The sequence below is a fragment of the Gymnoscopelus braueri genome (assembly GCF_963280865.1).
Source record: "Gymnoscopelus braueri genome assembly, chromosome: 9".
Lineage (NCBI taxonomy): Eukaryota > Metazoa > Chordata > Actinopteri > Myctophiformes > Myctophidae > Gymnoscopelus > Gymnoscopelus braueri.
Window position 1 is genome coordinate 46728479 of NC_137610.1, and position 16533 is coordinate 46745011.

Here is a 16533-nt window from a genome sequence, read left to right on the forward strand (position 1 = left end):
AATCTGTTAAAGTGTGTGTGTGTGTGTGTGTGTGTGTGTGTGTGTGTGTGTGTGTGTGTGTGTGCACACACACACACAACAGAATATGTAGTGTGAAATATGTCACACTTTGTGTCCTGTAATCTTGGTTTGAGCAAAGCCCTATATGCTTTGTCATACGACGACTAGCTAAAATAGCTCATCTATGAGCTCATGTGAGCTTTTAGATCGGATAACATGTTTATTAGCTATTTTCTTTTTTCCCTTCTTTTTTTTTAAGCTGCAACCATTTCTTTATTGATTTTTTATTTTTATTTCGTTTGGGCACTCGTGTAGGGGATCTGGGTTCAAATCCTGGGCAGGACATGAAAGTTACTGTATGGCTTGCCAGCTTTAACCCATTAAGACCTGAGGCCGATTCTCCATATCGTCTCTGTCGGGTTGAAACCTCATTATGTCCAAAACTGTTAATTTTCAGGATTCAAATTCAAAAAGAGCAAAAGTAGCAGATTTACAAGCTCAAAACACGTCGCTTCGTGCCGTGTTTCCAGCTTGTGGATCTGCTACTTTTTTTGGGGGGGTGGGGGGGGGGGGGGGGTTTTATGCCTTTATTTGACAGGACAGTAGGCTGACAGGAAATGGGGAGAGAGATGGGGAGTGACATGCAGCAAAGGCCGCCGGGATCGGGAGTCGGACCCGCGACGCGCTGTCAGGCTACGTTGGGCCTATAGGTGGCTGGACCGCTACGCCAGCGGTCCAGGCTGGATCTGCTACCTTTGATGCTTTTGTGTGATGATGTAGTATGATCAAGTAGGGCGTTCATTTACGAAAAAACAGAAAAGGTTAGAATATGGAGATAAGAGGTTTCTGCCCGACAGCAACAAAATAACTTCAAAATCCTAATGGGTGTGTTCGGAAATGTGCACCGGGAGCGCTCTCACGCATTAGTTTGTATTTGCCAGTGCGCTCAGTGCTATATATCCGAACGCACCCTTAATATATGTGTTAGCTTATAATGACATTCCCACAATGGGATGCCAGGGTTAATGGGTTAATTGCCTTCAGCTGTGTCTGCCTCTACCACAGTACATTACCCAATAATGTTTTTATTTTCTCCATATTGAATTGAGTTTGATTGTTCCATAGATGGACATTCTTCATTGTTTTAAGGATATAAAGAAACTATAGAAACAAAGCAAAAAAAAAAAAAGTTTGTTGTGCAGGCCCATAATGCTTTATTCATTCCTGTTCAACTGACACTCAAGGGTGTGTTCGGATATATAGCACTGAGTGCACTGGCCAATACAAACTAATACGTGAGTGCGCTCCCGGTGCGCATTTCCGAACGCACCCTAAAACTGTCCTACAAACTAGGTGACTTGATGTTGTCGTGAATATCGGGTCCTGTGCTTATGGAATATGGAAATATTAGGATATTAATATATTATAAATACAAATTGTTAGAATGTTCCATTCAATGGGACCAACAGTAAAGTTAATAAAACAGGCTCAATTTGCATTGAGTGACTTAGCTGACCTCAGCCCTAGGTACGGGTGGTGGCTGTGCAATCTAAAAGTGGGATCAGGCTGAGTTCTTGGGTCTCTGCTCCCCCGGGGATCTACCTGGCATTCCAAAGCAGCTATCTGTGATCTGTGAGACCAGCTGCAAGGAGTCCTTAAATGGGACATCTGTTCACTGTCCGAAACCCTATATTTAAGTTGACGCTGACGGTCTTCTATTAGCAAAAGTGTCTGTGGGTATTGACAGCTGATCTATCTAGGAAGGAGGGGCTTGGTTCCAGCAGAGGGGGAACCCAGCAGAGGAGTGCGTTTTATTAAGTAACTTTAATTATAAAGATCATTCATACAACGTCGGATATATTACTGTTTAGACTTATTTCGAAGCTAATAAAATGTTGTATAACAATGTCATAATGTGAACATATGGGAAGTACGGTTTTATAGATAAAGATAAAGAAAGAGTTCATGTGGTAAGAGTGAAAGGAGGCAGACGTTAAATCAGTGCCCTGAGAGGAGAAGGCGGGCCAAGCATGTTTAGACAAGGAGCCTATTTGTGATTGTACTGAACTGTTCCGTATATATTGGCTTGCATTAGAAGCAAACAGGGCTCTGTGAATCTGGACCCATGCAGATGCCACGTTCAGTAGGATAAATCAGAACCTATGAATAAGATGCGCTATATGTTGAATTGACTCGAACGTATAGATTGTTAAAAGAACTCTGACAATAAAATGGAATTGTTTGAGAATGAAAGCTCCGGTCTCTGACGCTGATTCTTTATTCCCCGCCTCCGGAAATGAACTCGTGTTTCCGCCGGTTCCCTTATGACCCAGATACGACAGAACTTGGCGAGCCAGCTAGTCTCGTTGCTGATGGGAATCAGACGATTATACAGCATTTAAGGTATGTGATTGTATGCTTTTCATGTTGCCTGATCTGGGTTCCTGTCGGCATGTTAAAAACGGACCGGTCGTCTGGTTCCGGCCGGAATGCCTCTGTTTCCGGCGGGGTTTTTGTCTTCGTTCAGAGCCTTTGTTTTTACCGTCTCTGGAGACGTGCTCGGTGAGGAGGCTTATCACCATACGGTGGACGTCTGTGTTACAATCCTTTGTGTTCCCTTTGGAAAGACAGTGATGTGACATCTAGTTTCACATTTGGCTTAAGCATAGGAGGCATGGCGTTCGACCGTTATGTTTAATTCCTCTTTGATGGTTTACATCATGGATTAATTAAATTGCAAGTTGAACAATTTAAATGGTTATTTGGCTTGTTGTGGCTTGTTGTGTTCCACCCGTAGGCTAATATTTCATTTCTTAATGGGGATTCAAGCCCTTAATTAATTAAGTATACGAGTTAAAGTATGCATTCAGCACCTGAAAAACGATGTCTCGTATTCAGTGTATAGATAGGACTGTGGCTGAATGCACATTTAACTTGTCGTGGTTCACTGTACGTCTAAGTCCTTTATGGACTGTATATGTTAAGACTCTTTATTTATCCCTGGAAAGCACAGAGGTTGCATTCAGTGCACTGGAAAGAGATGGGTTCTCATTCGGTTCTTGATGATATTGAGTCTTGTAAATGGATCCTCGCTACTGGTAGATTGGCCTGATCAGCCTTTCTAAACGCGAGCGCCCTGGTATTTCACAACGGCTAACGAGGCATTAATTTGCATTTGGCTTAAGTGGGACTCTGGGTCGTAAAAGAGATCTATTTGTAGCTAGTCCAAAAAGCACAGGGTTGCATTTGGCACCTGAAAAACGATGTCTCGTATTCAGTGTATAGATAGGAAAGTAGCGGCGAGGCCACGGAGACGTGGCGTTCGCCAGCGTGCCAGAAAGTACAGGTTTATATCTGGTGTAGCGCTTAGTGAGACCCGGGAGAAGTTGACTGAGGTAGGCCTATTTGTTTTCATGTGATATTATTTTTCTGGGGAGTGCTTGTGGCCTGGCTTGGCTTGTGTGGTCTGTACTGTTACTACAGTGTAACTACGTGGATTTAAGCTGCGCGATGCGCATGTGTGTTTTTTTTTTTCTTTTTCTGCATTTATATTTTTTACGTGAGTGCTGTTCGTTCGCTTTTGTTTGTTCAAAACATTTTTATAGGGGATAATGTTTTGAAGAGGGGAATGGAGTATTATAACATTTAAAAACTTTTGTTTGGACTTATAGTTCCGCTATATTATTATAAGAAATGGACAGAACTATGTGGTTGAAACTGGAGGCTGTAGAGAGGTTGGCTGAGTGGAGTAAATTGTGGAGTAATTATTGTATCTTGGCCTATTGTATCGAGTGGACGAAATTTGTGTAATTATGAAGTTGGTTTGGATTTTTGGAAACACACGAGGGGAATAGAATGGCTATGTTTTGTTTTAAGAGCCAGTTAGAATGTGGCTGTCTTCAGGATTAACGAAGCGTTCTTGCTTTTTGATTTTGTAAACAGGTTTTAAATTTAAAGGATCGTTTACTGTAACATGAGTCTCATGGGGAGATAATGTAGGTCTACTGTTTTGCGTTGCTGTTTATTTTAAGGGGGAGGACATTTTCTCATGGCTCATTCTTCTGTCTGGGAGCCGTCAGTCAAACAGCGCAATTTGTAGTTTTTTGGGCCGGAAATGTAGTTTTTTCTACACGTCTTGACTTCCGCGTTGTCACGTCAATCCGGTGCATCGTCGATGTTGCTGGGGAGAATTACTTTTCTTATATATAACATTCTTAAATGTGTTTCTTTTCGTGCTGTTTTTCACGTTTTTAAGGTTCATGGGGTTATTTGTCTGTTTGACACGTGAGTGTGGAGCAGTGCTTTAATTTTCGTTGAGATGTTTTACCGTTGTTTTTCTCTTATAGTCGTTAAGTGCTCGTTGTGAGAAGAGTTAAACAGGGGTGTGGGCTATGCAGTAGCACAAGTAATGTGTTTCTTTTCGTGTCTCTGGGACACTTGTTGAATGGCATTATTCCTTTGTGAGAAGCTAGTAAAAAGAGCCGTTTTTAAGTGCTTATTGAATGGCTGTTTCTATGTTATTGAAAGAGGAGTAAGGTCGGGTTGCGGGTTGTATTGTTTATTGTGAGGAATAGAGTAAATGAGCTAAAATCACTGTTGATGTTCAAGTTAAGTGAGTTAAGGTATTGTAGAGACATATTGCTTTGTTATATGGCAATGAATGTGGCTTTTTATTATTCAATTGATCATCAATAGGCTGTCATGGGAGTGATGTATTGGAGTCGGATAAGGTATTTTTTGGGGGAACAATAGCCTGTGATGTACACACAGGTTACTCTATAGTTTCACTGGCTGGCCCAGGGAATGGGAGTATGTTGTCTTCTTTAAAATGGACCTAAGTCCGACTTTATTTGAATAACATTTCTGTGGAAGCATATAGTGTTACCTTTCCATGTTACTGTTATAGGTCTGCCTATAGTGTGTTATATCTGTGTGATTTAATTCATGGATGTGCCACATTTAAGCTGACTAAGGTATAGGATAAGAACAGATCAAGTTGAGACTAATTGTTTGATTGTAACTAAATAGGATAATAGGATAAATTTGATAAAAACAAGTGCCTGCTTAAGTACCCAAAATGAGATATTTTCCCCATAGTATCTTTATGGTGTACGAAAGTGGTACTATAAGTGGCTTTAAAATCCTACGAGAGGTATAAATTAAAATTGTTTATTATGCGTGATTATTTGATGGGGCACAACCATTCGAGACTATTTCTGTCCTTTTAAACTGATGGACATTGCCCACTGGTAGACGTGAGGAATTATCATTGATTGATTGATGTAGTTTATTTAGAAAGACATGAGAATAGTACATGACAGTACATAACAGTACATGGAAGTACAAATTCACAATACAAGGTCTACTAAACTGGAAACCCTCATTAAGCATTACGCTTGTTTAAGATGAGGACCCCATGCACACAAATCATGATGAAATATAAGAGGCAGGCAGATATACACACTACTATACAGAATGTCATACAATCAGCTTTCAGGTTACTGGTATGACGAGAGAAAAAAAAAATATATATATATATACAAAAGAGGAAAATGAAAGAGGGGGGGGGGGGGGTAGGGAGGGGTAGGTTAAGACTTAGACAGGGGCCATTTTCGAATTGCAGCCTCCTGAAGGTGTATCTTTAGGGCAGTTTTGAAAGTGAGTAGGGTTTTACACTCCTTTACTCCTTTTGGTAGGGCATTCCACATTTTTGATGAATAGCATGAGAATGAGTTCATACCCTTAGTTGAGCCAAATCTGGGTTGAACATGATCAGTGGAGCTGCCTCTGGTGTTATGATCATGGACTTCATTAACATTTTTGAAGTATTTTGACAAATACAGGGGGATCCCAATGTTGTGGTGTATCTTGAAGACCAGGCCCATAGCAAGTTGCTGTACTCTGTCCTCAACCCTAAGCCATCCAATCCTAGCAAAATGAGCAGGGGTTAGATGGGTTCTGTGATTGAGGCCAAGAAGTAGCCTTACAAGTTTGTTTTGGGATGTTTGGAGCCTTGTTTTTAAGGCCTTGGAGGTGTTGTGATACCATGAAGTGCATGCATAATCATAATGACCTTGAATGAGGGCCCCTGCAAGAATCTTCAGAGTATTCTTACTGACTAGGCGATCAATCCTCCACAAATAGCGTGTTGTTCGGTTGACATTTTTGATCACTTTTTAGTAACCTATTTAGAGCGATATGTTAAAGGAAAGTAGAGATTTTTAAATAGAATGAGCCCGAATTTGAATGACAATTTATGAACAGTTAACCAGTCTATGTTACTATTTTTAATGACACGAATATGTAGGATATGAAGCTGCAAACGTGTAATTATACTCGATTTTTGTGACGTACCACTGATGGCTAAGAATAGGTTGAAATACGTTTTTGGTTTCAGTATTGTGAAAGAGAAATTAGGAGTTCACCCTACTGGAAGCACGGACCGTCACGTGATCATTACGTGGTGACGTGTTGCCCATGGGAGTGACCTATTTGACGACATGATAGTGTATTTTACCTCTGAGGGGGCTGAGCTGACATTGTCAGATTGGCTCCCCCTGGCGGTCAAAATATGAAGCGTGTCTATTAATGACAGTTGATTTTAGGTCTTTTTGACATTATTTTCTTGACAAGAGTTGCTTCCTTCTAACAGTTATTAGTTTAATAAGGTTAACTAGTATTTTTCAGGTTTAGTATGTTAAGTATGTTTGAATTAACATTGTTTGTCTGTTGTGTAACGATTAATCTTTTATTTCATAGATGGCCTATACAAGTGAGGCTTAATGATTGTCAGTATGGCTTGAGGGTCTTGTGCCAGCTTAATAAGGAGAGTTCCTGTCTGGAAGAAGTAATGTATCGACCAGACTTTTAAAAATTGTTAGACACTTAGAATATTTTATTTGTATTGATTCAGTTATAGAAGTAACTAGAGGGGCTTAGTGTAGTCCCAGACGAGTGTCTTAATTCTAGACAGAAAGACGTTTGATTTTTTATTTTAAAATTCATTTGATGAGATTATAAGTTTCTAAAACAGAGTGTTTTTAAGTTGAGCTTCAGAAATTCCTAAAACCTTGGCGATAAAGCCTAAATACCTTTTGTTGACATTTGCTACAGCTTCTGACAGAAATCATAATGATACATGTATTAGAGCATGTACATAGATGTACATGTGTTGACCAAATTCACACCCATTTTCTATATTGTATTGACAATGCTTAAAAGTTTATATGTAATACTGATTGTGGAATATCGTGTGTTGTGTAGAATGACACATGTTTGATACAATATATTACATTAGTATTAGTTTCCGTTTGAACAAACTGCTCTGAAGTAACTGACACAATGGTATCCATAGTTTGTGTTTTATTTTGAAGGAGGGGAAGTACAGTGTAAAACATACTTTCAGTAGTCAGAATAATAAGAGGAGTAATTGACATTTTTGTAAAAAAAAAAAAAAAAATGGCTGTATGCCTGGAGTATAAAATGGAGTGGCAATATTTGTGACTGAAACGATTTGAACAAATACTAATTAATGTGGCCTAGGGGGAGCATATTTGATCCAAAATAATTGGGAAAAGAAGGAAAGCGGTCGTATTATTTTTCAAAAAAGGGAACGAGGTAACCAAAAAGCTCACACAAAAAATCCCACACTAAAACTGACAACCGCATGTTGGTCCAGTGAACAGACATTGAAGGGATTGAATGCCAGATTCCCTATGTCTTGCGAGAAGTCCATGTGTCACAACAGTTTGATCCAGTTGTACAGGAGGCCGCAGCCACAGCAGATGGAAGGTGCAACCGTTTCGATGTCGGTATGCTGCTACAAGCCTGCTGTCGGCGCCACACCAAAGGGGTCATGACGGACACAAGTTCTAGCAGGACGACAGGTTTTTGTCGTCACACACAGGTGCTCGACGGACGTGATCGATCATCAGAGGTTGCCTGACAGTCACATCATCTTGCATAATCCTGTCCACGGCCTCTCAACAAACCTTCGTCTCAACGTCTCATATCATGGAGCTCTCCAGGGGGCCCAGCGGAGTCACGAGGGAACCGGTGATCCATTGAAATGAGTCACCGGAGAGGGGAGGAGTCTAGTGGGCATGAGGTAAGCCTGAAGATATTGATTGACTGCAAGAGACATTTGAAATATACAGAGACATTACTTTAGGTGTTGGTGAATATTGGAAATACTGGAAAATACCAGAAGAAGCATCACCGTACAAGGAAGGAAAACAGTAGTCATCTTTTGAACTTGACACAAGGACTTGACACAACACAGATTATAGTTTGGTGTGGGAGTTTAAAAAAAAATAAGAGCTAAATAATTTGCTTCCATGCCTATTTTGAAACTTGATAACGAACTCTTTCCCTAAAACTAATGTTAGATTTAGCAAAATATGCTTTCAAGAGTCTACTAAATTGTAACAAAATTATAGAGTATGCAGGTTGCAGATATTGTCAATTTATTTTTGAAAATGCTCATTTAAAGAAAATATTGTCCTGTGGTTGTCTTTCAGACTTCACAGTGTTGGGATACTATCATGATTATCAAATCATGGAAAAATACATTTCGGAACATGCTTAAAACAGAATAACAAGTTAACCAGGACTCTAAGAGAGTCACAGTAAATTAAGAGATTTGTCCTTAAATGAATTACAAACTTTGGAAATTATCGTCAGAAAAATATGGAGCAAATAAGATGCAATTGCAGTGTGCAGTAAAAGGACTTAAAATAGGAGATTTATTATTAGGAAAATACAAGAGTCATAGGGAAAAAGGATAAGAGCTGTGGTAAATGGATAAACAAAATGGAACGATTGATTGACAAAGTACAACAGGAATTAGAAGAGTAAAATATGTATAAGGTGGGGAAAGATCACTTGAATAGTGGGTGGAGTTAGTACAATGTATGAAGGAGCGAATGGATCAGAGTCCAGGAGAATGTACTGTCTGAAGAATCAGATAGCAGTCAATAATTCGATGATAGGTTCTCTAATTTTAACAGCATGAGTTAAACTGTGCGTCTATGAGTGACTAATCCCTGAATGTATGAGTATTAAGCAAGTTAGGCATCTGTTTAGCTTATGTAGAGCAGGTATAGGTGGACTTTTGTTTTTTGTACTAGGAGAAATGAAGCAGGTGCTGAGACTGGAGAGGCCATCCATCTGGATCAGGATGACAGCAGGCAGAAGGGAATAGCTGACCTGGGGTAAACAGAGGCCGCTTGGACTTCTATCCCCAGGGAACCACAGCTACACTTATCTTCACATCTCTCCACCTACCAGTGACCATCACAGACCATGGTCGAGAGGGGAGTCGTGGGGATACAGCCCGCATGAGATTCAACCGGCCACACCGGAGGAGAGAGTTCCAGACCTGACAGCCGTTTCATCTCCGTGTCACCGATCCAGCAGGAAGTGGCGACCACCAGCTACCTGTCAACTCATCATCATCGGCCCTGCAAAACACCTTGGTCAAGGCCAGGGTGCAACACCCCTGACGACAGGAAGGCGAGAGGTCTCAGACCTACATGGTTTCTGACAAACCAGCAGCGGTTGGAAGTCCCAGGTACCTATAGGAGTTACCCGTGACACATCAAGTTGCATCTGCAAATTGAAAGGCATGACACTTTCTTTCGATCATGAAAAGAGGGGCACCCATACGGATCAGGTATGGATAAAAGAATCCTGATTGTCAAGATCAGACAAGTACTGAAATAGCTGTGATTCTATTCAGAAGCAATACCCTCAGGATAACAATTCCTGTGTGATTCACAAATTCGGACAGAAAGGAGTGCATTGTGGTCGGGTTTTCTGGGCTATGGTGATGTGCAAATCTGCAGATTGCATACTCACCATGTCCAGAGAATTCAAACTTATGCCTCATGTCGAATTGTGCAAAATGGACAGTCAAGAAGAAGGAATTGCGTTCGTTAGAATAGAAAAAATAAGAGCAGGGCTGTGTCTCTGTATTTGCGCGTCGTTCACACAATGTAACTGCCAATTCGTAATAGTGATGTTTTTATTAACTTGATTTTCCGTAGGTTTTGTGAAAAGAAGTCCAGCCGAGAGTAGAGTGATATTATTTCTGTTTGTTTGATGTGTAATGATTTGTTGATGATTCACTTTATAAGTCAATAGTCTAGAGGGGAAATGGATTGACCAGTCTAAACAGAATAATTTGTCTTTTCTAATCAAAGTCTCAAAATTGCTTCATAGGTGGTGCATAGGACAATATGCCCGACAGGCCCCGAATATTTTATTGTAAAGGTTATTGGGTAATCCTTTAAGAGGGGAATGTCGTGAATATCGGGTCCTGTGCTTATGGAATATGGAAATATTAGGATATTAATATATTATAAATACAAATTGTTAGAATGTTCCATTCAATGGGACCAACAGTAAAGTTAATAAAACAGGCTCAATTTGCATTGAGTGACTTAGCTGACCTCAGCCCTAGGTACGGGTGGTGGCTGTGCAATCTAAAAGTGGGATCAGGCTGAGTTCTTGGGTCTCTGCTCCCCCGGGGATCTACCTGGCATTCCAAAGCAGCTATCTGTGATCTGTGAGACCAGCTGCAAGGAGTCCTTAAATGGGACATCTGTTCACTGTCCGAAACCCTATATTTAAGTTGACGCTGACGGTCTTCTATTAGCAAAAGTGTCTGTGGGTATTGACAGCTGATCTATCTAGGAAGGAGGGGCTTGGTTCCAGCAGAGGGGGAACCCAGCAGAGGAGTGCGTTTTATTAAGTAACTTTAATTATAAAGATCATTCATACAACGTCGGATATATTACTGTTTAGACTTATTTCGAAGCTAATAAAATGTTGTATAACAATGTCATAATGTGAACATATGGGAAGTACGGTTTTATAGATAAAGATAAAGAAAGAGTTCATGTGGTAAGAGTGAAAGGAGGCAGACGTTAAATCAGTGCCCTGAGAGGAGAAGGCGGGCCAAGCATGTTTAGACAAGGAGCCTATTTGTGATTGTACTGAACTGTTCCGTATATATTGGCTTGCATTAGAAGCAAACAGGGCTCTGTGAATCTGGACCCATGCAGATGCCACGTTCAGTAGGATAAATCAGAACCTATGAATAAGATGCGCTATATGTTGAATTGACTCGAACGTATAGATTGTTAAAAGAACTCTGACAATAAAATGGAATTGTTTGAGAATGAAAGCTCCGGTCTCTGACGCTGATTCTTTATTCCCCGCCTCCGGAAATGAACTCGTGTTTCCGCCGGTTCCCTTATGACCCAGATACGACAATGTAAAGGTAGATAATCTAATTGGTTTGGTTGTTGACTCTTAACTGTTCATGCGGTTGTTGCTATGATATGACACCTGAATTTCCTTCCAATGGATCAATAAAGCTTTATGTTATCCTAATTTATTTGATCTTATCTTATCTACTCATAATGCAGAACATGCCGTCATCACATGCAGCAGAAGCCAGTGGCTACTGTAGTGCCAATATCAAAAAAGCGAACTCAGTCAGCACCTCTACGGGCAAGTTTGCCTCAGCTACCACAAAACAAATTACATTTTGAGAGTAGTTAAATTATAGTTTAACAACAATGTGATTTGAGTTGACGTGGACACTGGGCATTTCCTATATGGTCATATTTTTCCTGACACACAGACAGAGCCACTGGCCAAAGGCAAACTTCGGCTTTATAGAATATAGTATCAAATCTAACGCTTAATCCCCATAGGTTGAGCGGAGTCAACCTCAGGGCTCTAATAGGCTACTAGTGTATTATATGTTTTCTGTTATTGTGGGGAAAGCTTCTGCTGAAAATAGCCGATTGACAAGCTCAAAGCACCACACAACGTGTTGCGTTGCTGTTGATCTGCTATTTTTATCTAAAGTTTTCCCCACAATTAGATTAGATTAGATTAGATGTCTTTATTATCCACAAGGGAACATTGTTTTGCTCAGGTCAATGCATACATTCAACAAGACAATACATAAATAAACACCACAATTAAAACACCTAGCAAAGTACTTCAATTCTATAAAAGATACAAAAAAATCTAAAAATGTAAAAGAGACTTTAAAAGAAAGCAATGTCCTCTCCACACGCGTGGAGCACCCAGCATGTGTTTGTATGTTTCATGTGTGTGTGCATGTATTCAAGTCCATGGAGCGATTAGCACAGACTCAAGCTCGTCCAGGTGCCTGTGTGTGTGTGTGTGTGCGTGTGTGTGTGTGTGTGTGCATGGGGGGGAGGCATTAGCGAGCAAGTCTAGTTCGACCAGGTGGATCAAGTATTAGGGGGTTTGTGTTTATTTAGAAGCCTAATGGCTGAGGGGATAAAACTGGCACTGCCCTTTGCCTTCCTAAATAGAGAGGCAGCATATCTCCTACCCGAGGGCAGGACCTGAAAGCAGGTGCTGAGATTATGAGTTGAGTCTCTCGCGATCTTTCCTGCTTTCTTCACTGTCCTCTGGTCGTAGAGATACTGAAGGGTAGAGCACTGTACCCCAAAGAGCTTAGACCCCAAGGTGGTCACCCTCCGCAGCTTAGCCTTGTTGGTCTGTGAGAGCCCCCCATACCAAGCCAGGAAAGTGAAGGTAAGGAGGCTTTCTATATGGCAGATGTAGAAGCTGCGAAGGATGGGAGGGGCCACGTCCATGCGTCTCAGCCTTCGTAGGAGGTAGGTCCGTTGACATTTTGAAAAGATGGCCTGTGTGTTGTCATTGAAGGTCAACCCATAATGCGGATGATGGGGTTTAAAGACCCTGTAAACAGGAGGTAGGCCTATAAACAGGAAGTAGGCATATAAGCAGTATGTATTCCCATTTTGTCAGACCGTTGTAAGACTAATTGACATGAACCCCAATTGACACATTTTCAAACACCCAAACCCCTTAAAAACCCAAATGAACAGGCATATTATTCATGATAGTACATGCATGTTCGTGGACGCACACATGTATGCGCATCACAGGCCACAATGCCCACAATGTTTTGGTTCCCTCTCTTCTGGTGAGTGGTGTAAAGTAACTAAATACATGTACTCAAATAACTGTACTTAAGTACAATTTTGAGGTATTTTTACTTTCTTCAGTAGGCTATATAGAATTTTCAATACTTTTACTTATTGTAATATTGTACTTTTACTCCACTACAATTATATGAAAACATTAGTTAATAGTCACTTTGTAGATTTTGATTATTATTACAAAACACACTAGCCACTAGACACAAAATTTAAAAATAGATCTAAGCTCACAATCGATTGTGAGCTTGTAGATCGGCTATTTTCGAACGTTTTTTATACCTTTTGAACTTGTGCAATGAGACATTTTGCACAATGAGTAGGCTACTGGTACTTTAAGTATATTTTGATGCCGATACTTTTACTCAAGTACATTTTGAATACAGGACTTCTACTTGTAACAGAGTATGTCTACATTGAAGTATTGATACTTTTACTGAAGTAAAACATGTGAGTACTTCCCCCATCACTGCTTCTGGTTACCATTTCAGATGATTACATAAATAAAGGTTTGTTACCAGGTTGACTTAACTGTGTCCATGAGGACTCTCTTTTTGAAGCATTGCCACTTCCTGGCATAGCTCATTCTACAGCTCCCCCTGTTGGTCAAAATGAGTCTTCTCCATTGCTTCAAGGGTCTGTCAACACAAGCTGGAAAAGTGAGGATTTATGCCTTCTACTTTCAGTGCAAATCAAAAACTATTGTCAAAATGACAATGGCTTAAGAAGTGCTTTCAGAAATAGGCCTACATTGAAAATGTGAATTGATGAGATCAGGTGAATGTTTATTAACCTCTTAGTGGAAAACAGCCCGGTTAAAAATAAAGCCACGAGGGAACCAAGGAAAATAAATAATTAAAAAAAATAAAAAATAAACAGGAACGTCAAATAGCTCATAATTTAAAGGGATGCAAGTCCTTTAGCAAGACACTGAACTGAACTGCTCCTGATGAGCAGGTTGGTGCCTTGCAGTAGTGTAAAGTAACTAAGTGCATACTGAAGTAGCCTACTGTACTTAAGTACAGTTTTGAGGTATTTTTTACTTCTTTTTTTTTTACATTACAGTCATTTAGCAGACGCTTTTATCCAAAGCGACTTACAATAAGTGCATTCAACATAGGTAGGGAACAAAACTACAAATCACCAGAAGCATTTAAGTGCATTCTCTTCTAAAACAAGCAACCAAGAGTATACCTAGCGCTAAAGTAAAAGTGCAGTATATCAGCTACCTACTTTCATAAACAGATGAGACAAAATAGGAAAATCAACTGAGCAAGAGCTAAAACAAATAAGTGTATAGAATAAACACTATCCAATAAAACTGTAAAACAGTACAACTATTAACAACAAGTAGGCAAGGCGAAGAGGAAAGGGTAGTGTTTCCTGAAGAGGTGGGTTTTTAGCCTGCGGGGAAAGATGGGCAGTGACTTCACTGGAGTATTTCCAATTTTCAGTACTTTTACTTTACTCCACTACACCTCAGAGGCAAATATTGTACTTTTACTCCACTACAATTATTTGAAAACTTGTTACTACAAAACATACATTAACCACCTCAGCCCTATATACATTTCGGTCAATTGAAAATAGCCGATCTACAAGCTCGCAATGGGTCGCCATGAAACGGGTTGTGAGCTTGTAGATCTGCTATTTTCAAAATATTTTTTGGGGGAAAAGTTGTGAAATGGGACATTCTGCATAGTGAGTACTTTTACTTTTCGTACTTTAAGTACATTTTGATGCCAATACTTTTGTACTTTTACTCTAGTAAATTTAACATTTTTAACTAATGAGTTTTAGTTGTAACAGAGTATTTCTACTTTTTCCACTTTTTTTTGGTCCCTGGTTTTCTACACCACTTCCACCACTTCATTATGTTCACGTTAAAAGTTGCAATCCATAACTTTATTCTTTTGTGAACTATTTTGATATGTTGCCCAATCTGTATGGTAGAGTATGTAAATACAATCTAATTGACACAACTGATCTCCCTGCTCTCCTATTCAGATCTGTGGTCTGGTAGGACACCTACTGGTTGACAAGAGGTATTACATGAAGGCCAAGTCACAGCTGTTAGATAGATTTAAATCTTTGGGCTGGTTTTCATTGACCTGGTTGATTATTTCTCTCTCAAAAATCTGGCAACCGTGTCATTGTTTACACCAACGAAGAAGAAAATGCGGAAGCCCTTTGAAAAAGACACAAGCCGTTTCTCAATACCCGAACTTGTCTGTACCAAGCCCCCAGAGTTGCTGAGAAACATTGAAGCTGCCACCCCAGTGGCCAAAGCTGGAACTGCAGGCGGGGAGAAATACATGGACGCGCAAAACATACTGACAGATATTTATATTTATACATATAAATATGTAAACATATTATACATACATACATATGCATTTACATATAAATATGCATCTCGAGTGTATTTAATAAATATCTCGCGTTCAATCCTTGACACACGGGCTGCCGTAGAACACAAAAAGGACACTAGTGCGCATGCTCATAACTCTACGGGTGGTCAAAATCGAACCAATAATTCTACTTCCGGCAGGTTTCCGGGTGCTTCAAAACGCCACTGAGCACATTCATTGAAATGATAGCTGGGGGCGGGGCAATCCGCCCTCTAGTTATATTATACCTCTATGGTCTGTACTCCCGTCCTCACGAACTCGTGATACGTCATCAGTCGCTGCCCAAGTACTGTTCCAATCCTAAATTCGCATTTGCCCAAGTACAGACCAAATACCCGGATGTGAACTTGATCCGCCCCCTTTACCGAGCATGCTTCAGACTAGACTCGCTGAGGACTTTTCACAGCAGATTGCCCATAATGCAACACCGCTCCGGACCACCAGATAATCAGGACCAATATGCCGGAGACCGCGGTAAGAAATGTCCGAATTATTTTTTTGTTTTGCCACAGAATGTAATTTTAAGATTTATTTTAGGCTTGAATGTTGTTAATTAACTTCAAATCTGTGGCTGATTTGTGCACCGAACTTTCGGACGTTTGTGTAGCCGGCTAGCCGCTGTTAACCCGGCCGCAGATGACCGGCCCGTCAGACCACTGTACCCCGCCTAAGAAGCCTTATTTGTGGCCAGTCCTTTTGAAAGTGTCCGCTGGTTCAGCTGGGTCTTCTTTGTAGTGGTTCAAATGAGATCTAATTAGTTGTGGATATATTTATTGGACTTCTATAGTCTCAGCCAATTTTGGGGAGATAGAACTGCCTCTGACTAATGTTTGATATGTGTTTATGCGAGTAGTATTAATGTTATTTTACTTCAATTGAAGGTATGCGTCCAGGGAGTTCATTCTGCGCTGAGCTGTCAACGAGACTTTTCACCAAGCAAGAGGACTTCATCCAGAGAAATATGCATGTGTTTATCAGTTGTGGAAAAAGTACTCACATTTTTTACTTGAGTAAAAGTAACAATACTGCAATGTAGAAATACTCTGTTACAAGCAAAAGTCCGGAATTAAAAATGTACTTGAGTAAAAGTACAAAAGTATTGGTATAAA